This window comes from Vidua chalybeata, chromosome 2 (genome assembly GCF_026979565.1).
Source record: "Vidua chalybeata isolate OUT-0048 chromosome 2, bVidCha1 merged haplotype, whole genome shotgun sequence".
NCBI classification, from domain to species: Eukaryota; Metazoa; Chordata; class Aves; order Passeriformes; family Viduidae; genus Vidua; species Vidua chalybeata.
Genome location: NC_071531.1, coordinates 36,737,401 through 36,760,042, shown reverse-complemented (window position 1 = coordinate 36,760,042; position 22,642 = coordinate 36,737,401). Strand labels below are relative to the sequence as shown.

General features: G+C 36.5%; 1 long non-coding RNA gene across 3 annotated transcripts; it reads left to right on the top strand.

Annotated features, from left to right (window-relative positions):
* Positions 1-11,393: 11,393 nt before the first annotated feature.
* On the top strand, positions 11,394-21,125 carry LOC128783926 (uncharacterized). Of its 3 annotated transcripts, XR_008429287.1 has the most exons (5): positions 11,394-12,268; positions 12,675-12,779; positions 14,969-15,034; positions 18,212-18,314; positions 21,061-21,125. It is a non-coding gene; the product is annotated as an uncharacterized LOC128783926 (long non-coding RNA). The 3 variants fall into 3 exon arrangements; XR_008429285.1 differs by lacking the exons at positions 18,212-18,314; positions 21,061-21,125 and adding an exon at positions 14,301-14,339 and having other exon boundaries at positions 14,969-16,743; XR_008429286.1 differs by lacking the exons at positions 18,212-18,314; positions 21,061-21,125 and having other exon boundaries at positions 14,969-16,743.
* Positions 21,126-22,642: the final 1,517 nt, after the last annotated feature.

The window sequence follows — 22,642 nt, the reverse complement described above, 5'->3', positions numbered from 1 at the left end:
TAAACCAAATTTGAATTTTATCATTAGATGTCCCCTCCGCATTTCTTTGTTTTTTTTTCCCAAGAACCATTGTTTTGCTTTAGGTATAAATTATGGAATAATTTTCTTTTTTATAGAAATTAACCTGCATATAATAAAAGAAGTAACATTACAAATTACTTACTTTGATAAAAGTGAGTCATGATATGATAGGACTTAGTATACTGTATGTTGACAAAAATGAAGCATAATTTCTAGATCAAAACTTAAGACTAAATGCAACTGCTAAAATGAACAATACCTCTATATCCATAGCAATAGGTTATATTTGACACTCAGATAATAAAAATAGAGAAAAAGAGAGCAACTAAATGGGTAGAATATATTAAGGCTTCATCTAAGAATAATTATTCTAATAATTATCTTAATATTTTTCCTACAACATTGGCTTAGTCAGCCAGACATGATCTAAATTCTAAGTTGGCTTTTTTCTTTAATTTTTTTTTAATTTTCCCTGCAAATGTATGTACAAAGATATAAAAGCAGGAATATAAGAAGGGAGACGCTGACACAAACATTTTACTGTGCTATATGGTCATTATTAATGAGTAAATTCATAGTCTATGTGGGAACCTGATGAGGGTTTTTTCAGCATTTACCTTTTTTCTTTCTTTCTCCTTTTCATACACATCCTTCAAAGATCATTTATTTGTTTTTAAATACCTTTGGGATTCTTTCCAATTTATTTTTAATGATTTTATCTAGGGTTCAGGCTAAGATTGTATCATCAATATTTCCTGCCAGCACCTTTTCAGTAAGTCATGTCTGGTTTGACATAATATACTACACTATTTCAGGGTACATTTAACAATGGCATTTTGGGTTGGAACAGGAAGGAGCATTTGACATGCAGCCAAAATGGAGCTACTATGAAGCAGACACCACTGTACTGCCTTTCAGCTTAGTCATGAGGCCTTCAGCACTGTTTTGCCCTACAAGACCATTTGTGTTTTGCCATGCTACTTGCCAACATTTAAAATCTCTGTAAAGCAAATCCCACGTCAACACAATCCCTCTTCCATGTATAAGAATGATTGTAACATTCTTTTGAGGTTTTTTTTTCTGTAGACTACAGTCAGGTTTTGGCTAGGTCTTGAATGTCTTCTCTGCAAGAGGCCCCAGCTCTTTCACCTAGATTTGTCTGCTCAAAGGCAAGAGTCACCCCTATAGAAACACTTGTCTTCTCTTTGGGCTCTGTACTTCATCAGGCCTGTTTCCTTTCTCTTTGTTTCCTCTCCATAGAAATGCTTAAAAGCCTTTATTCCTTATGGTCCATCAGTCTGGATCTGGTGGCAGTGCACCTCCTTCTTAGCTCTCAGCCACGTCTTTCCACCCAGCTCATGCCCCAGGTCCCCTCATGAATGTGCAGCTTAGTGCTTTGCAAAAAGGCTTCTGCTGGCATTTGCAGGGAGTTACAAAAGAAAAGCAAATTGCAATGAAAAACAGAATGCAAATTGAACTCAGAACAAAGGTTCTTTAAAAAAGGTAGGACTGCTAGACAGGGACATGAAGCCCTAAATTTATTTACACATCCTTTTGCTACAATTCTCCAAATATTATGTACTAACATTCTACAGGAAAAAATATTTTTCTAAGTGATTACAGCATTATATGCAACTTTTCCTTCTCATATACATTTTCCCACATTGGGTGCTACCCACAAGATTAACATGACTGTTTTATAGGTATTCTTATGAATGAGTTTCGTGTAAAAACCTGAAAGTATTTTCACCAGATTATTTTATGCATTGCCTTTGCAAAAATGTATAATTTTAACAAATTCTATATGTTCAAAAGTCAGTTATTTATTTATCATTGCATTCAATTTTTTGATGAAGCGTGAAAAGGTAAATTTAGCTATTTCAGGCTCTTTCCCAAGAAGGAGGTAGCAGTAAGTACTTGCAATCATGTCTCTAATAGTAACCCATGTTGTTACAAGATTTACACAGAATATCCCACATATGACCTACTTTCCATGAGAATTTTCACTTATATAACCTAGGCAGGATGATGGCTTCAGATATAATAGAATGGCTTGTGTTTTAAGGGACCTTAAAGATCATTTAGTTCAAACTCCCCTACCATCAGCAGGGCCAACTTTCACCAGACCAAGTTACTCAAAGTCCCATCCAACCTAGCTGTGAACACTTCCAGAGACAGGATATTCACAAATTCTTAACTTGTCCCAGTGCCTCACCACCCTCACAGTAAAGAATTTCTTCCTAATATCTGATTTTACTCACTTCCAGTTTGAAGCCATTCTCTCTTGTCTTATCACTACATGCCCTTGTAAAACACCTTTCTACATCTTTCTTGTAGGTTCTTTTTAGATACTGGAATGCTGCGATTAGGTTACCCTGAAGCCTTCTCTTTTCCAGGCTGAACAAGACCACTTCTCTCTAACTTTCATGACAGAAGAAATATTCTTCTAATCATCTTGGTGCCTTTCCTCTGGACTTTCTCCAACAGGTCAATGTCATTCCTGTGCTGGAGACCCCAGAGCTGGATGCAGCACTGCAGATGGGGTCTGAGCAGAGCAGAGCAGAGAGGCAGAACTGCCTCCCTGGCCCTGCTGGCCACGCTGCTTTGGATGCAGCCCAGGACATGTTTGGCTTTCTGGGCTGTGAGTGCTTATTGCTGGGTCATGTCCAGCCTCTCATTCACCAGCAGCCCCAAGTCCTCAGCAGGGATGCTCTTGATCTGTTCATCCCCAGCCTGTGTTGAAGGGGTACAGCACCTTGCTCTTGGTCATGTTAAACCACATGAGATTCCCGTGGACCCACTTAGGCCAGTTCAGGTCCCTCTGGATGGTATCACATCCTTCACATGTGTCATCCATGCCACTTATTTGCAAATTGTCTGAGAGTGCCCTTGATCCCTTTGTTTATGCTGTTAATGAAGATATTAACTAACACTGGTTCATAACACTGATGTCCATTAGGATTTTTATCTATCTACTATAGTGCTACTATAAATTTAAGGCTGATGATGTTTTTCAGGTGTACCATCTATAGATTGGAAGTATTCCATTAAAAACATCTTGGGTTCAGTTTGATTTTGTTAAAAACAGGACAGAAATTTGTAGAGATTCTTCCTGGGTTCCTCTTGTGTTTGTCCTCTCATAACATCAGGAAGCAGAGGAGGTGGCCCAGGAGGCTCAGTCATCCCCTGGATAACTGTGCAGCTCTTCAGGGTGTAGAGTCCTCATGTCAGAGCTTCTTCTAGTCTCAGTGTTGACACCTGAGCTCCAAGACCACCTCTCTGTGACCAGTTTTAGACTCAACTCTCCTAAATTCCCCAATGCCATCTTAATCATGCATCAACTTCATCCCCATTCAATCACTGTGACTTTTCCATAGAAAGAAATCATGTGTGCACACTGGATAGCACCTGTAGCTAAGCAGAAAGATCTGTAACTGTGGATTTGGATTCTTGACCCAGTCACTCTTGTGACTCTAGATAGACAAAACGTTTTCAAGGTATTTTATGAAAACCTGGTAGGATTGACAGACACCTGGAAAAATATTCTTATGTAGTAGAACAGTACAAACATTTCTAAGTGCTGCCCACGCAGGGTGCACAGGAAAACAGAGTGGCACATTGTCATGGTTTATCTCCAGATGACAATAAGCACCACTCAGCCTCTTGAACACTCTGCCCTCTGTGAAATGTGGGAAAGAATCAGAAGGGTAAAAGTGAGAAAATTCATTATTTCAGATAAAGTGATTTAAATTCGTAAAGCAAAAGCCATGTATACAAGCAAAGCAAAACAAGGAATTCATTCAACACTTCCCATCAGGTGTTCAGCCATCTCCATGAAAGCAGGGCACCATCATGAAGTAGTGATTACTTCAGAAGACAAATGCCATCACTCTAAATGTCTCCTTTCCTTCTTCACTGAGCTTTACATGCTGAGCATGATGCTACATGATATGGGATCATCAGTTGGGGTCAGCTCTTCCAGCTATGTCTCCTCCCCACTCCTTATGCATCTGCTCACCACAAGGGTGGGGTGAGAGGCAGCAAAGGCCTTGACTCTGGGCAAGTGCTGGTCAGTAATAGTGAAAACATAACTTCTTATCAAGACTGCTTTCAGCACAAATCCAAAACACTTACTGATCTAAAACATAGACTATGAAGCTATCCAGCTACTGTGAAGAAAGTTAACTCTATCCTAGATAAAAAAAAAAAAAAAAAAAAAAAAAAAAAAAAAAAAAAAAAAAAAAGTTGAATAGCTTGAATATTTGCCCTGATCATTACTCAATCATTTGGGTACAGAGCTGCAATAACAAAGTGACCAAAACTTAGGTCACTTGTTCATTTCTCCCTTTGATGATGTAGCAATTTAATATAATTAAGTCAATCTAGTGTTAGTTACTGATAGTGTAATAACTGCAGTAAACATTTACAGCTGAGAGAATCAGAAGAAGGAAAAGCCAACCAGCAACAGTACTGCAAACTGAATTAATGAAAGATCAGCAAATATTTAAAATCAAGTCTTAACTACAAACTGAGAGTATTGCAAATATCAAAATACCTCACATATTAGTTACCAGTTATTAATGTCATCAGTCTACTCTGTCATGCAGTGGTGCAGTTCTAGAAAGGTCAACACTTGGAAACTATGGCATCAAACACAGCTTTCATGTCTACAGATAATTTTGCAAACATTATTTGGGCAACTACGTAATCATTTATTTTTATTAATTAACAGAATAGTGTCTCAGTTATCAGGCATTATTTAGTGACACTACAACATTCTAAAATAAGTTTGCACACTTAGGCACCTTAAATTCTGTGATAAAGAGGCAAATTAAAAGAAAGACTTCATAGTTATTAGTTTAGCAATTCCATTCTTTGAGCAATTTTCTAATGAAAACTCTTTTACTTGTTATCCTGAATATATAAAAACTCCAAAGAAAACACTTAACTTTAAGAACTGCTGTAGATCATACCAAAACTGCCTTAAGAGAGCTTTTACCACATGAGTAAGATGATCTTTCCCAGTATACAGGACCATTTTCCCTACCTTATTCAAATCACATGCACAGGGAGAAATATATTCATAACTTTGCATAATATTGTGGCAAAAATGTCCTGTAAAGGCACCCACAAGTACAACTCTGATTATGATTAAAGTTTATCTTATTATGGTCTAACTAAGAGGATCATTATATTATATACTGTGCCATGATTATACTGCTTTTTCTTAAAGTAGCTTGAATTTATGTTCAGACAGCTTTTATATTCATAAGCTCACAAGACTACTCCACACATCCCCAGAGAGCAACCCAGGAAAGACTATTCAAAGTACTAGCACTTATTCTACTGTAATGAGCATTACTCTCGGTACTGTAGTAACTCTAAGTCGAATACATATAAACCCCTTTACATAACATGCTCGGTTTCAGATGTGATCTGGATTAACCTTTAAATAGAAAGAAAAGGCCTGCTGCAGATCTATGGAAGGTTTTTGGCAATTTGAATCATAAATTGGTTTCACTCCTGTCATCTGAAAGCAACAGAGATTTTGGCTGATCTGTGACTGTAATGCTGGCCATAAGTGGTGACAAAAAGGAAAAAAATAAAAAAGAAAGATAGCTTTAGACCCTGCTTTTCTCATTCTTTAATCAGAGGGGCTGTGCTTTTTTGTGCAGAGGACAAAATTATGTCTGTAGTCAGTGTCTTGGCTTCAGATATAATAATATTCTGTTGGATGTTACAAATAGCAGGAATAGACCTGTACTATGTGTGGACTTGCATATATTCAAATTCAATATTTTTGACTAGCTGGAACTAATGGAACAGATTTTCAGAGCAAACCTTTCATCCCCGCAATTTAAATAAATTGCTAACAGGAAAGGTTTTTTATGACATCAGGTAAAATCTTGAAAGGTTCAGTAGTGACTTGAGGCATGTTTAAACCCTGTAATGGAGAGGTGACCTGAGCTGGTACTTCCATTTGATGCAGAACTAATTGGCCTAAAAAGTAGTTGTTTGGTCCCAGAAGGAATATAGTTGCATAAGAATAGTTCCACCTCTGCACTAATAAACCTTGCCTCACAGATGTTTTCTTAACAGAGCTTTTACAGATGTAGATATTATGCCACATATAATAGCATGTCATAGAAAGTACAAAGAATTTTTTTCTAGTGCTAAAATGAATATAGCAGCTCTTGTACTTTTAGGTGAAGTTTGGAACACTCTAACAAAAGCAATCATGTTATTTTCAGCCTTGATTATTTCCTTTTTCTCCTTCAGCCACTTTCTGTATTTCTAATGAGGCTTTATCTTTATGGTAGAAATTCCAATGCTCAGCACATTATGTAGGTAAACAAGACCTTTGATATTTGGCTATTTCTGTCCTTTGAACATAAACAGAAAAAAAAATTAACATTCCAGATTGTCACTTCTGATACATTCACGCTTAGTTGGGAAGTTTGTCCTATATGTTAACACACATTTATTGTTGATATAAAAAGCCTTGCCAACATACTGTGAGAGTAAAACATACTGTGGCTAGAAATGGACCCAGGAGAGATATGTATTTCCCTCTTTCTTGGGACCTAATAGGGCTTCTGATATGTTAGATTTGACAGGTCCATTTTTTTTTTCTTTTGCATTATTTATCAAACAGCCCAAGTCTCTGAACCTGAAGGCAATCTCACCATGTTCTGCCAAACACAAAAACTTTTAGGAAAGTGTTGAACTGTATATTACTCTTCCTATAGATTTACATGTGACATCCTACAGGGGTCATTTTTACATTCATCTTATTTCCCATAATATAAGTTAATCAGATATCCTGATGCTATATCCTAATACTTTTCATAAGCTGCTTATAGTTTTTCTCTGTTCTATTTGTCAAAGTCAGATTTTTCTTTCTTAACTTTCACTGTCTGTCAGTCCAGGGTAGAAATTTAACCAGAAAAATCAAATCTAGCATTAGTGCTCCCATAAGTTATCAAGAAGTTTTCAGGATTTTGGTAAATCTAAAATCTATTTTCTAGGTTCAAATAATAGCAGAGACATCTTTCACTAAATCAAGGTACTCAAAGCCTGGCCTTGACCTTTATCAGTGATGGGGCACCTTCTCCTGTGTCTTGCCACTTTTGTTGTAAAAGATGTCCAATCCATATGTCCAACATAAAAAGACCCTCTTACAGCTTAAAACCACAGCCCCATGTTGGCCACTACCCACTTGGTAAAAAGACTCTCTCCAGTTCTCTTCAAGCCTCTCTTCAAGTATTGAAGTGCTATCTGTTGGTGGATATAAAACTTAACATGACCCAGCAATGCATGATAACAGCCCAAAAATCCAATCATATCTCAAGCTGCACCCAAGGCAGCATGGCCAGCAGGGCAAGCAAAGTGATTCTGCCTCTCTGCTCTCATAAGACCCCAGCTGGAGTGCTGCATCTACCTCTAGGGTCCCTATCACAGTAAGGACATGGGCCTGGGAATGAGTCTAGAGAAGGGGCACCAAGATCATAAGAGGGATGGAGCATGTCTACTATAGAGACATGCTGACAGTTGGTTGTTCGCCTGGAGGAGAAAAAGCTCCAGGGAAACTTTAGAGTAACCTTCAAGTACCTAAGAGGAGGCTACAAGAGAGCTGGAAAGACTTTTAACAAAGGCCTGTAGTGAAAGGACAAGGAAGAAAGGTTTTCAACTAAAAGAGAACAGATTAGACATTAGGAAGAAATTCTTTACTGTGAGGGTGGTGAGTCATGAGAACAGGTTGTCCAGAAAAATTGTGGATGTCTTGTCACTGGAAGAGTTTAAAGCCAGGTTGGATGGGATTTGGAGCAATTTGGTTTGGCGAAAGGTGCTCCTGACCATGACAGCAGGTTTGAACTAGACGATCTTCAAGGTGCTTTCCAATTCATGCCATTATGTGATTCTGTGATTCTATAATTCTACTATTCCATGATACAATGAGGTCTCCCCAGAGCCTTCTTTTCTCCAGGCCAAACAAACTCAATTCTCTCATACTGTGTTCATAGGAGAGATGCTGCAGCTCTCCAGTAATTTCCATGGCCCTCCCCTGGATCTGCTTTAACATGTTTGTGTCTCTCATTCTGTAGACCCCTGAGCTATTCACAGTATTCCAAGTGGGTTCTTAGAAGACAGAGTAGAGGGGAAAGTTACTTTTCTCCACTTGCTGACCATGCCACCTTTTATGTAGCCCAGGATCTAGCTGGCTTTCTAGACTGCAACTGGCATTGCTGGCTTATGTCCAAATTTTCACCCACCAGTACTTCAATCCCTTCTCCACCAAACTGCTTTCAATCTGTTAAAAGCTCAGGGTTTCCTTTGCTCTGGGTTCCTCCTTGGAGGCACCAGCTCAAGCTGTTATTTTGCTATTTAGTTCTTGCACCAAAATGAAATAATTTTAAGAATTGAGACATCTGAGACTCTACTATGGGAAACCTGGGTTTGAGCCAGTAAGCAAACTCTCTCTGACAATGTGGATGTGATGTGTGTAAGGAGGCAAGTCTAGCACGTGTCAGCTCCCAAAAGCCTACTGCAAAGCAGCTTCCATCCCAGCTCAGGTGGTGTGTTGTGACTGCCAGAATGGCTTCTACATGGTTGAACAGGAAAGTTTCCTTAGCATACAAGACCTTGCTGGTCTGGGACTGTCCTTCCTGAAGAAGGTTCAGAAGTGTGTATAAATATATGATGGTAGAGAATGTGAAGCCAGGCTCCTGTGAGTAGCACCCACACAAAACAAAAGATGCAATCAACAGGCACAAACTGAAATACAGGAAATTAAATTTATAAAGAAACAAGAAAATAAGACTTTAATTTGTTAAATAGCTGTGAAACACTACAAGAGGATTGCTAAAGAGGGTGCGAAATCTCCATCACTGAAGACATTTAAGGCTGAAAATGATCCTGGGTAACCTGCTGTAGGTGTCCGTGCTTGAACAAGAGGATTGGACTAGGTATTCACCGCAGATGCCTTGCAACATAAGCTGATTTTTGATTATGTGATTACTCTAACTCACCTTTGCCATAACACATCTGCTCAATACACACACAGTCACATATATGCACACGTAACATACTCCACATATATTTGTTTGCTTCTAACAGTTTTTACTAGTGTAAATAGGATTATTTCACTGATGGCTTAGATTAGTTAAATAAGCAAATAGTGATAGCTCTGTAAGCAAGTCAACATCTGATATGGAAATTTAATTTTTTAAAAAAACTACAATATTTACTTTTTTGTTTAAAAAAACCCAGTTAGTTTTATGCAGTCTTTTGACTAAGTTTTGCAGTAGATTTCATTCCTGTTCTTGGCATATGTGTTTGCATATATAAATGTTTAATGTGTTTTTGTTTACTTGGAAAAGTAATGGTTGTATAACCAAAGTTTTGAAAGAGAAATTAAGAGGTCTTCCAGCTTATCGTGACCAAAAAATTATGCCACAAAGAATTCTTATACAAGATAATTGCTTTTGATAGTTCACCTCTGAAATTATAAGTTTTTTTTGTTTCAGAAAATACCCATGTAATGAAACTTTTAGTGACTTACATGAAAAATGGATGCCTTTGAGAAGGAAGCAAATGCTAAAAAATGCTGTATCTGTTTTCTTACACATAGCCCATGAGGAGAATGTTGTCTACAAACACAGTTGCAACTGATATCAGAGGCAGGTTTTTTACTTGGTATGAGGTTTTACTAATAGATGATTCCTATAGTCAGAGTACCACTTAAATGGCTTGAGTATATAGCTAGCATAGTTTAAAATACTAATTAAATTGCACATTCCATTATTTATTACTATGTGGAAGAAACTATTCAGTGAAACTATAAATGTTACAGATTGAAAATGCAGAAGTAGTTGAAACTGTCTTTCTTGCCTGGCTTTTCTAATATGCACTAGTTTCCTCTTTTAAAATGAGAAAGATGTGGACAGCTGTCATAAGGCACAGTTGCATTACCATAAAAAGGTTTAATTTCAGTCATGATAACAGATCCTTGTAATGAGTATGTTCAGAATTCTAGTATTTATAGAACTTCAGCATCAAAATTATGCCATATAATTTTTGAACCTGAAAGTACCAAAGACCCTTCCATGATGAACCTTCCATTCATCAGCATTCATCAGAGTATGGACAGTCTATGTGCCTGTGACAAGTGTGATTAGAAGCAAATTGATTTACCTATTACACCACAAAGACAGTTATGCATTTGAAGAGAAAATAACAGCGCAGTTAACCTTTAGGTTTTGAATGCTTTGAAGAGTTGAAGAAAATCTTGGCAAACATTGTAAGGAAATGGTAGAAAGTGTCTCTTCAAGATATAAGTGAACCAGTTGATTTTTGCTTCAATTAATGATTTAATATTGCTGAAGAGCTACTATGTCCCTTATTAACCAATTTCCAAAATGAATTCTGGTAGGGAAGTTTCATACTGCATCCCAATGTAAAGATTTTTTTTTGTGGAATATGCTTATTACACAGAATTAACTATGAACTCTGCTTCCTCCCTGCAGTGCAGGTTAAAGATGTGAAGACTTCCCACTCTGTTACATTCCTTGAATGGAGACCCATGCCACAGCAAAAATACAAGGTTTTTTTGTATCTTAGAATTGTCTGAGAGTGGCTACATAGAAATTAGGGCTTGTCTCTCCAGAAAAGTGGTGGCATCTGTGCTTCAGCCCAGCTGAAGCACATCTACACCTATGCACACAACTCAGGCAATAAACAGGAGGAGCTGGTAGCCATTGTGCAGTAGGAAAACTGTGACAGTTACCATCATGGAAATTTGGTGCGAAGGTGCACACAACTGGACCACAGCAATAGATGGCTGCAAAATCTGCAGAAGGAATAGGAAAGGAAGGAGAGGCAGCAGGGTAGTCCTGTATGGTAAGGAGTGGTATGACTGTCTGGAGCTTCATGACTGTTATGATAGGACTGAGTGTTTATGGTTAAGAATCAGGGGGAAGACAGCAATGCAGCCATCCTGATGAGAGTCTGTTATAGAACACCCAGCCATGATGAAGAGGCAGACAAAATAGTCTATGAGCAGTTGGAAGAAGTCTCATGATCACTGGCCCTTTTTCTTATGGGTGACTTCAACACATTAGATGTCTGCTGGAAATACATACAGCAGAGAGAAAAACAGTCTAGAAGGCTCTTAGAATGTGTGGAAGACATACAGCTGGTGAGTCAGCTAGGAAATGGGCTCCACTGGACCTTTTGTTTGTGAACTGAGAAGGACTGGTGGAGGATATGGTGCTTGGAGGTTGTCTTAATTGTGACAGTACAGTGTTCCATCCACAGACAGGTAAGGAGGTGAGGTCAGCAAAACTGGCACCTTGGACTTTGGAAGGGCAGACTTAGCCTGTTCAGGAGGCTGATTGACAGTATCCCTTGAAAGGCAGTTCTGAAGGACAAACTAGTTCAGGAAGGTTGAGCATTTTCAAGGAAATGTTAAATGCATGGAAACAGGTCATCCCCATGTGCCAATAGATGCCAATAGGGCAGAGAAGAAGACCAGACTGTCTGAACATAGAGCTTTGACTGGAACGCAGGCAGGAAAAAGAGAGTTTATGACCTTTGTAAGAAGTGGAAGGAAATTCAAGAGGACTACAACGATGTGTGAGATTATGCAGGAAGTAAATTTGGAAGGTCAAAGTCCGCATGGACCTTGGGCTGACTATTGGCATAGAAAGCAATAAAACAAGTTTCCATAAATACATCAGCAAAAAAAAGAGGGCCAAGAAAAAACTCCATCCTTAGTTGGATTCTGGGGAAACATAGTTACAAAGCCTTGAGCCCAGGTTCATTTAATATCTTTATCAACATATGGGCCAAGGACACTTATATGAGGTTCAGGAAGGTGACGTGCCTGGTCCCTGCACTTCAGTCACAACACTTCATGCAATGCTAGAAGCTTGGGGAGGAACGACTAGAAATCTGCCCAGAAAGAGAGTGGACAGCAGGACTAGGGCAGTTAATGCTGCCCTCTACTTGGCACAGTGAGGCTGCATCTTAAATACTCTGTTTAGTTTTGGGTCACTCACTACAAGAAAGATATTGAGGTGCTGGAGCAAGTCTAGAGAAGGACAACAAAGCTGGCACAAGGCAAAAGGCCTGGAGCACAAGTCTTATGACAATAGCTGATGGAACTGGAGTTGTTTAGCCTGGAGAAAAGGAGGCTTGGGGGGACTTCATAAGTCTCTACAACGACCTGGAAGGAGGTTTTATTCAGGTCAGTGTCTGTCTCTCTGTCTCTTCTTCCAAGTAACAAAGTGAAATGTCCTCAGGTTGTACTAGGGGAGTGTTTAGAGTGGATATAAGAAAGACTTCTTCCTGGAAAGGTTTGTCTGACACTGTCATTGAGTGCCCAGTGAAGTGGTACCACACCTGCAGGTATTTTAAATGTGTGGATGTGGGACTTGGGGACATGGTTTAGTGGTGACTTTACTGTGAGAGTCTAATGGTTAGCAAAGTACTCTTAGAGGTCTTTCTCAACCTAAATGATTCTATGATTATGCTATTATCATCTCAAAATATCTTTTTGTCTCTTCTTCATCAAAGCTTCAATATTTTAAATATGTGCTAGGCATATATTAAAAAAATAACTGAAGTCAGTTGAATCTGAATTTCTTACCCAGGGATGTACTGCGGAGGAAAATTTCCTAGATAATAATTTACAACACATGCCTTCTTCAGAATAATGAGAGTAAAATATGACTGCATGCACATATTTCACTTACAAGGTAGGTGTAATATTAGTAAACACAATACAAATTAACAACCTTGTGACAACTGCACATATCTTCCTAGATTCAAAAACCTGCTTTTTCATAGGTCTTGTGTCTGAAGTATTGGATTTAAGTTATCATTAGACTGTGTTTGGTTATCATTAGTCATGTGTCAACAGTATTGCAAATATAGCTACAACATCTGATTCATTTTGAAGTTGGATTGTAAGTACCAAATACTATGTTCTCAGTTCTTTTGAAATCTAAAAATGACTGGCATTTATAATAGTGCCTGTTCTTTTAATGACAACATTCACATACCAAACTAAAAATATTGCAGTAGAACATAAAATTTGCCATCACCTTGCTCATGTATATGACAGGAAAAGAGAAACAGAAGGTATCAACAAATTAAAGACACCAGTAATCCTAGTATATTGAATTTATTAAGAGTTCTGTTTCTTGTTAGACAAATAGAGTCCCTCCAATTATTAGTAGAGTTCTAGGATTCCAGGGTGAAGAATTCCTTAAAACAACAGAAATTAGTATTACTAGTTGGACTTCAGCATGGCTATTATACAACTATAGTGTCAATATGAATAAAAACATTTTAGAAGATGAAACATAAAAAAAAAATATATATTAGGATTTATTTATTAATCTATTCATAGAGACAAGGAAAATAAATCTAAAATTTCTGCAAACTTGAACTAGATACTGCATTTAATTACTTCATGATTTCATATATGTCAATTAAAAAATCTATTAATAGTAGAGTATCAATTTTCAAAGTAAAGCATAGGGATTTAACCGTGTGAATTCTAGTAATGTCAAACTGAGTCACAAACTTGCAAATCTGCATTTGGAAATGTAATATTTTGTGTTAGAAGAAAAATTCAATGTGAAATGCAAAATGATCTAGAAGCTAAAGTAAACATATTTAAAAGTAAAATTTTAACAGAATATTTTCACTGACACATACAATGTCATGAAAGTGGTCTGTAACAGTTTCTTAGAGTATATGGTATAAAAATGAGTTTTGGACAGTTTCAAGTATTATTTTAAATTATTTTCAAATATGAAATGCATTATGCATTCTGTTCTTCATTTCTTGAATATTATTTCTATATTTCTTTTCCAAAGTAATAAGAAGGAAAGAGCAGTTATACTTTGCACAGTTTTTATTTTTGTAGATAGTATGTCATCTTTAGTAAATAAAAGTAGTAAACATTTAAATATTCTGGACTACAAATGTAATGCATTAATGAAGAAGTAATGGAATTTCATTCTGTATGTCTGCTTATTAGAGATCAATATCGCCCCTATTGGTATCAACGACTATTAAAATTTTAAACTCAGTAAAACATGCATCAATCAACTCTCCTTTTAACAATAAATTACTTCTTTATCTAAGAAGTATAGAAGTATCTGTATCCATTATTTATATCTGGATATATAAATGAAAAATGAAAGCTGTTTATAAAGTATAAATACCATTTAAATAACCTTCTTTTTTCCTTTCTTTTATATTACAAGTTGGTTCAAAATAAACTATAGAAGTTTGGATGTCATAAGGTAAAAATATCAGTCTCATGCTTTTGATTGTAGGTAGGATTTAAAAAATAAGTTTTTTAGACTAGAATTAAGTTTTTTGAGATCATGTTGTGCTGTATTCCAAATCACATGAAGCTTATCTTGGGGATGAAAGTGGTAATAAAGTGGATAAGTAAAATTTGTTCTCTGTTTATGTGATTTGTGCATTGCTAGGACAAAGGAATTTGAAATGCTTTCAAAAGTTGAAAAAAAGCCATATAGGTTGTGTTCCTGTAGAAAATAAAAAAAATACACACCCATGTTTTGGCATCCCAAAACAAAATATTCTCATAACTGGATTTGAAAGCTAAAGGTCCTCATCCATAAATCCCTATTCAGATGAAATTATCCTCTGATGACACACAACTAAATTCTAAGTAACTTTATATTTGCATTATGAAAGAGATTATATCGATTTAATGTCTAATTATCTAATTTTTAATTATGTCTAATGAAATTACTATTAGCCTTTCTTCTGGGATCCAGATCTTGAGAAAGGAATAGAAAGCATAGATGGGACACCAGCTAAGTTCCCAGAGTCATGTGAAGGACATTTTCAGTAGCAGGATTTGAGTTAAATAACATTGAGGCAATCTGCTCTCTATTGACAGATCTCAGTGATTGTGACTAGACATGGTGAAAACTCAGCTGAAGTTGTAATGAGTCCAATACTAAAGGTGAGTAGAAGGAATCTGCACTTTGCAACTAGCCTTATGTCTGTAGTATATCTAATCCATATTTGTGTCTAGACCAATTCACAGAGGCCCAACACAGACCATCTCCAATGGGGTTTTTAAGCCTGCATATATCAAGGCATTTATAGACTGGACTGCTGTGTTTTCTGCCTTCAGACATGTTTGTAACTAAAAATGCAACTTGTGGGTGCACTGAATCTTTACACTAAATTTTCAGTTCCCAGTGATATTAATTGAAACTACATATACACAGAGTGAAGTATGATTTGAGCTTCAGGAACTAAATGCATGAAAAACAGGGCTATGATAAAAAAAATTTACTATTCTTGCGGTTGCTCTGCAAAGTCTTATTTCCATTATTTTTTTTTTTAATAGAACTTGGGAAGCCATTCTTCACATGAATGAGCATGAGCTCATCCCCCTTCCATTTACTGAAAAATACACCAGGTTTCTTCTGTAGCAGAAACCAAATATTTTTTTCTGATGTGTTTAACCATGCCACAGGCAATGTGCATAACTACAGACAAAACAAGTATAACCACTATTTTGACCCAATTATAAGAGATGCCTCTGCCTGAATTAGGGTGCAAATGAGACAATATGCTGAAGTCAATACCATGGATTTTATTTAACAGTAAAAGTCATGTAGAGAGAAAGAAACAGGAGGACAGGCAGAGAAGAGAAGGGGAAAGAAAATGAGCGAAAAAGAGAGATCTAGCAAAGATACCACACCACATGGGTGCCTGTGGCATCCCACTGTTCCTTTTTCACCCTCCTCTTCTCAGTAGTGGGGATGACAGAGTCTCTCTTCTGGAGGTGCCACTTTTATACAGTCCAAGTCACAGGTAACCACAGGGCGCAGACGCAGTTCCTATAATATGAGGTGGCATGTGTATATGACTAGTGCTGAGAAAACAGACATAAAATGATGTATGTGATGTATAATTTCCCAGTCACAGAGACAAGACGTCTTGTTGTAGGTGTTCAACTTAAGGAACCAGAAAAGAGGCGAGAAAAAAAATGAGGTAGAGAGAACAGTGCAGTTGAGACATGCAGTGCAGTCATCTTCAGTACCCAAACCTCCACTTAGAAAGCTAAGAAGATCAAAGCTAGCTGATTATATTTTTAAAAATAATTGAATGCAAATGAACGATCATGAATTTTCAGAATAATTAAGTTCTCTATCAAAAACCACGGAATTTGCCATGTGCCACCAAGAGTCAGCAATACATCCTTGTGGCAAAGAAGACCAATGGTATCCAAGGCCGCATTAGGAGGATTATTGCCAACAGTGACTGAAGCATCTCTTTTATGAGGAAAGACTGAGAGCTGTAAATTTTCAGTCTGGATAAGACAAGGCTGAGGGGAAGTCTTATAAACAGATGTAAATACTTGAAGGGAGGGTGCATGGATGTTGGGCTTAGGTTCTTTTCAGTGATGACAAGTGACAGAGGCAATAGGCACAAAGTGAAACACAAAAGGTTCCATCTGAGCCTATTTTCCACTGTGTGCTGAAAGATGTACTGGCACCACGAGGACATTTTAAGGAACAAAACTGCTAAACGCTGAAAGGAGTAAAAAATATCTGAAGTGCAAAATAAAACTCTCAGTCTTTTATCATAGCAAGAAAAATAGTCTGACATGTTCTTTCTGTGATAGACAAGGTTACGAAGTATAGAGAAAAATGATGAACAAAATACATAGTATATGATAAACAGATTACAAAATACATTGAAATCATATAATGATGTTGTTGAGCAGGACGGGAACAGAGGACTCTAGATTAGAAGGCTAAGAAAATGAACTCTCTCCTTTATTTCAAATGTACTGCTCTATATATAGAGAACATCAAGAAGATTAATTTCATTGGTCTTAGAGTAAAAACATGTCACACCATTGGTGTGCAGTGAATGACGCACACTGGTAGAGCACATCTATAAACAATGTGAATTAACAAGGTAGACTAGAGAATCTATTTACATTCTTTTCCAACTGCTTCCCAGACTCTGGCCTGGTTAGAAAACATTTCTCTCTGACTGAGGTGAGAATACCCACAATATAACACATTGAAATAGACAGCATCTCTGGAAAGACACCCAAGCACCATGTTTTATTCAGACAAAAAGAAAAAAGGTGCCGGGAACTCTCAATTTTTTTACTACCTTCAATGGAAGCCATGCTTCCATAATGGTCTTCAAAAAGCTATTCAGTATCATACAAAGATTGAACCTAATTCATAATTAGGGTGCATTTTAATTTGCTAGATAAGGGAATTAGAGAGATCCTGAATTCAACTTCCTTAAGAGGTTCAAGTAACTTCATCCTACATAATCTACATTTTGGGTTTGTTTTTTTGACATTTCCAATTAAGACTTTCTTTCTTTATGAAGAGTGAAATTTTGGTATTCTTTGTTAGGAAAGTTTGGTTTGGAATTTGACCATTAATTTCAGTGGAGCTGGATTTTTTACTGCTCATTGTCAGATATTTTATATAAAGACTGCTACCTTTACACTGATATTTTGTACTGCTTTTCTTTTGTAGTTCTTTGTAGAAAAAAGCAAACAAAAAACCAAACTAAACAACAACCAAACAAACAAAAAACCCAAAAACCGCTCCTTGCTGCTAGTAATGTATTCTGTTCATATTTCTTTAAGGATAATACTGCCTCGGTCTTCTTGAAATTAGAATCCTGAATAAACTTTTGAATTTTACTCAAGGTCAAACATTGTTTCTTGAAGTTCAACTGACTTTCATCTCCAGAAAACTTGGGATCCTTTTATGTTAAAAAATAATTTAAAATATATATTTACTTTTATCTGAAATTTTAAAGGAACAGAGGGAGTTGTGTTCAGTTCCCTAAACTTTATTTCTTATATCCTATTCTATTTCCTCATATTCAACATATGCATTAAATATATGAGAGCATTTTTTCCCTTCTTATTTTGAAGAAAATAGGCAAAGTTGCATTGAACCATTTATGCAATCTAAATCATTTATAAGAGAAAATTGTTACAGTCTATCCAAATACAGAAAAATAGTTTCTGTAGAGTACAGACCACTTATAAGATTTTTTCCTGTTTACGTTCAGGAGTAGAAGCTGTTGTTGTCTAGAGTGTTTCATCTGCTCAGTACAGCATTAAGTAAATATCTCTCTGCAGGTTATCACTGTGCCAGCAGGGAGCTTAGATGCATGTGTGCACAATTGCTCTCAGCATTTAAAAAAACCAAGAAAACTATATATTTGGATGTAGAGTTAAACAGGTAATGCAAAAAAGTACTGGAGAAACTTATTTCTGCTGTATATAATATACTTCTGTATGCCATATACTTTACACCCCAAACTATGTGGTAGACTGAGATTTACATTCATACAAAGTCTGGTTAAAGACACAGAGAAAGCATTCATGCTGGTGTGTCTTAGCATGTCAAGTTTCCATCAAAACCAGTCAACACATGCATCTGGTGTCTGAAGAATCTGTTTTAATTCAGACTTATATTTACTTGTCAGTCACAACTTCTTTTAATTTAAGAAAATTTCTTTCTATGAACTTCATAAGAATAATTGATTTTTTAGTACCACATAACTAAATAAAGTGAGAAATTTTGTAAGGAACATTATCTTGTGACTCTTTCCGGTGTGAATTAGGAATTTATGGTTCTCGTGTTTCCTCACTGAACTCTACTAGTGTCCAGATTTGGGGTGAGGAAGCAAGACAATTTTTAAATAATTGAAGACATGCAGAAGGTTGGAGGTTAAGCAAACAACAGAGATACAAAATATAACTTGAAATGTTTATAATAAAAATTCTTAAAAAGTAGGTTCGGAAAAAAATCTTATTAACAGTATAATCCAGGGTTTTGTCTCTAAATCTCCCATTTAATTCTGTTTCCAGTGGAAGCAGAGATTTGATGCACCTAAAATAATACAAGACTAGATCCGAATCAAGAACTTACAGTAAATGTGTGTTGACCTATGTGGCTTGAAAACCTCACTGCTTATGTTTTAGTTCCTTAAAGATCCTGAGTTTTCCCAATCAAGTTTCTTCAAAGCCTTCAGCCCTATACACATAAATGGCAGCATCTCAGAGAGGATAGTGTTTCCATTTCTGTGTCATACCTACAATTGACTTTGAGTCTTATGACACTGAAAAAGAAAAGTCCAAATCTGAAATCATAGGAGGAACCTGATCACTTGTGCATCCACTGAGAACACTTAGCGTAGAAGAAATCATAATAGAAACTATTTCCAATTAAAATGTGATGAAGAAGGAAACACTGCCACATACAAATTCAGCTTTGTGAGATGAAGTGATAATTTATATTTCTACATTTCAAAAGGAATTTCAGGCTTGGATATACCATAAGGATATTTCACAAGCAGTTTTGTCTCCTTTTCCAGCTTTTAAGAATGTAAAAGAACTGAAGCTCTTAATGTAATGATGGATAAATTCCATATTTCTATCCATGCACATTTTCACCATACATTACTATTTTTAATTAATTATTTCCATAAAAGAAAAGCTTAATATACTACAATTTGTAACATTTACTCCTATAATGTAAAGATAAGATCTAGAACCTGTTTCAGAGGATAAACATTTGGTAAATAACTTCATACACTTACAGATGCTAATAAATTCTTTTAATTAAAAAGGGGAAGAAGGAACAGATCTAAAGTTGGAAGAAAATACCAAATAATAAAAAACAGATATATGAAATACATTTGAAATAATAACATCAACAATGAGGAGAAAAAAAGCTAGATTCTGAAAAAAGAGAACAAGATAAAAGATAGAGAGACTGAGTAGTTCTGTGGATTATTTTTTTATTTGAAGAAAATTTCATTAAAAGAATAGACTTAATAATGACAGAGACAAAGCTATTACTGTGGTTCCATAATTAATCTTTTATAGAGCACATTTTATCAACCTGCAGTAAAAGCTGTTCAATACAAATAACTCGTGAGGCAGTTATACAGCATATTATATTTTTACTTTTCACATCAAATTTACAGCAAATACTTTGAGTTTGGCTCAGTAGGATTAGGGCTCTTAAGAGCCCTTTCTTTCAAGCTGGAGAGGACCAGAGGGTATTGGTATATCCTCAGCCTCGTAAATGTTTGGTAGCTTGTATTCCGCTACAATAGCCCTTTGAAACTATTCAGCCCTGAACTGAGAATGTTAGGAGCCGAAGAATCCCTCTTAGCTGCTGAAACATTGCTGCACAACTTGAAAAATCAGTTATCCTTAATTTTTATCATCTAAATTTTCTGCTGATATATGTAAATTAAATGGGTTAGACTTATTGAGGTTTTGATTGAAAAGCATTTTTTCCTCTTTGGAATAATTCATGTTAAATTTTGTACAAGAATAACTTCCACATCCTGATATTTATTTCAGCAGTATTTCCTTATTCTTCTTACTTACACAGCAAAAGATCAAAATTGGCTTTTTTGTCACAAGTTTGTCATGAGAGCTCAAGTTGTTTTCTTGTGCTTTGGATAGCTCCCAGATTTTTTTTTTTTTTTTCAGAAGCTGGTGTTCATTCCTTAAAAACATAACTTATGCACTTAGCTCTGCTAAAGACATTTCTTTGAATGGGACAGAGTTTTTATTAAGTACTTTCAATAACTCTGTGTGATTGCTATGTCTTGCTCATCAATTACCATGTTACCAATATTTGTGTCACAGAAAATTTTATCAAGAGTGTGTTTTTTTAAATTTACTTCCAGAGAACAGAAGGGAATTGTGACTATCATTGGTTGGTACCAGTCCTTAGGGAATCCTACCAGAAATAAAAATGGTGCTGCTTGGGATGCTTTATTATTTTCATTCATAATGGACTGGGAAGGATGTTATCATTCTTTTCAGATAAAAATATATCAACCTGCTTATTTCTAAACACAATTTTATTGAATATTGCAGCCATTTTTCTGCAGATGTGATTTAAACATAATGCTTAGCTTTCTTCCTTAAATATTGCCATGCTTTCCATTTTCCTGTTGCAGTATCATCAGTGTCAGTGTTGTAGTTTCTGATTCCTTGACTTTACATACTCCATGTAGGATGCTGGAGACACAATGCTCTGCAGCAGGTAGGAAATATATGTCCCCACAAGAAATATGCCCCTATACATTGGGGAAAAGGATGAAATTATTTCTTTCACCATGATGTTCATTACCTTTCCTTCACGTAGCTGAATTTAGATATGCATATGTAGTCCCTCTCCAACACTCTTGTCTTTGAAACAAAGGTACTTGTGTCAGTACCCTTTAGGTACAGGAGAGTTGCTGGAAGGTCTCCCCCAAGCCTTTCCTTTTCCAGGCTGAACAATCTCAACTCTTTCAGCCTCTCCAAAGCAGAGGTACTGCAGCCCTCTCATTATCTTCACGGCCTTCCCCTCCTCTGGACTCACTCCAACAGGTTCATACCCCTCATACATTAGGGATCCCAAAGCTGAATGCTGAATAATCTACTGCTGGTGGAGTCTCACCAGAGCAGAGCTCAGGTTGGAAGAATCACTTCCCTTAGCCTGCTGGATCCACTTCTGCAGCATGGGATATGTTTGGCTTTCTGGGCTGCAAGCATACAGTTCTGGGTCATGTTGAATTTCTTGTCCATTGAACACCCCAAGTCTTTCTCCCCAGTACTATTCTCAATCCATTCTCCACTTAGCCTGTATCTGTGGTTGGGATTGTCCCGACTCACAAGTAGTACCTTGCACCTGGCCTTGTTAAAACTTATGAGGTTCACACAGGCCCACCTCTCAAGCCTCTCAAGGTGTCTCTAGATGGTGTCCTTTCCCTCCAGTGTGCCCCTTCAGAGAGCCCCACGCAGCTTGGGGTCATCAGCAAACTTGCTGGGGGAGCAGTTCTTCTTACGTCCATGCCACCAACAAAGATGTTAAACAGTGCCAGGAATAGTATTTTCCACTACAATGAGTGCAAATACTCTCATGCTTTCAAAGACTATGAAAATCAGATCAGAACTTCAGATTATAAATCATCATAGGTATATAAATTTTAAAGATATGTGCATTTAAATTAATTAATGATTTAACACACATAAGATGTGAGCACATTAATGTGTGTATTCACGATTCTGTAACTGTTAGTCAAACAGTGAAACATGAAAACATACTAATGGAGAATATGAAGTGATAGTCAATTCAAAAATAGTGTTTGATCAGGTTTTACCCTCAAGACTTGGATTTTTTTTGTATGTATTATGAGTAGTTTTTCAAAGTTTTATCATCTGCAGCATCAAAAACTTCCTTCTGTTTTTCTTATTGTGCTGTGAATCAAACCTTGCTCTTTCCTCCAGAAACACACACACACACACACACAAAAAAAAAAAAAAAGGAGGATTTAATTTCTTCTATATATTCTTCATATCCCAATTGTTTTAAAACTTTTTTTTACAAAATACCATGAGAATATCTCTCTTGCTACTGATTGGTAAGCTGTTCCCATGACAGGTTGCTAGTATGTTTTCTACAATTTGCTACATCAATGTGTTGGTAAGTGATTAAAAAAAATAAAAGGCTTAATTTCTCCCCAAGTATTTTCTCAAGATATTACTTCCTGAATG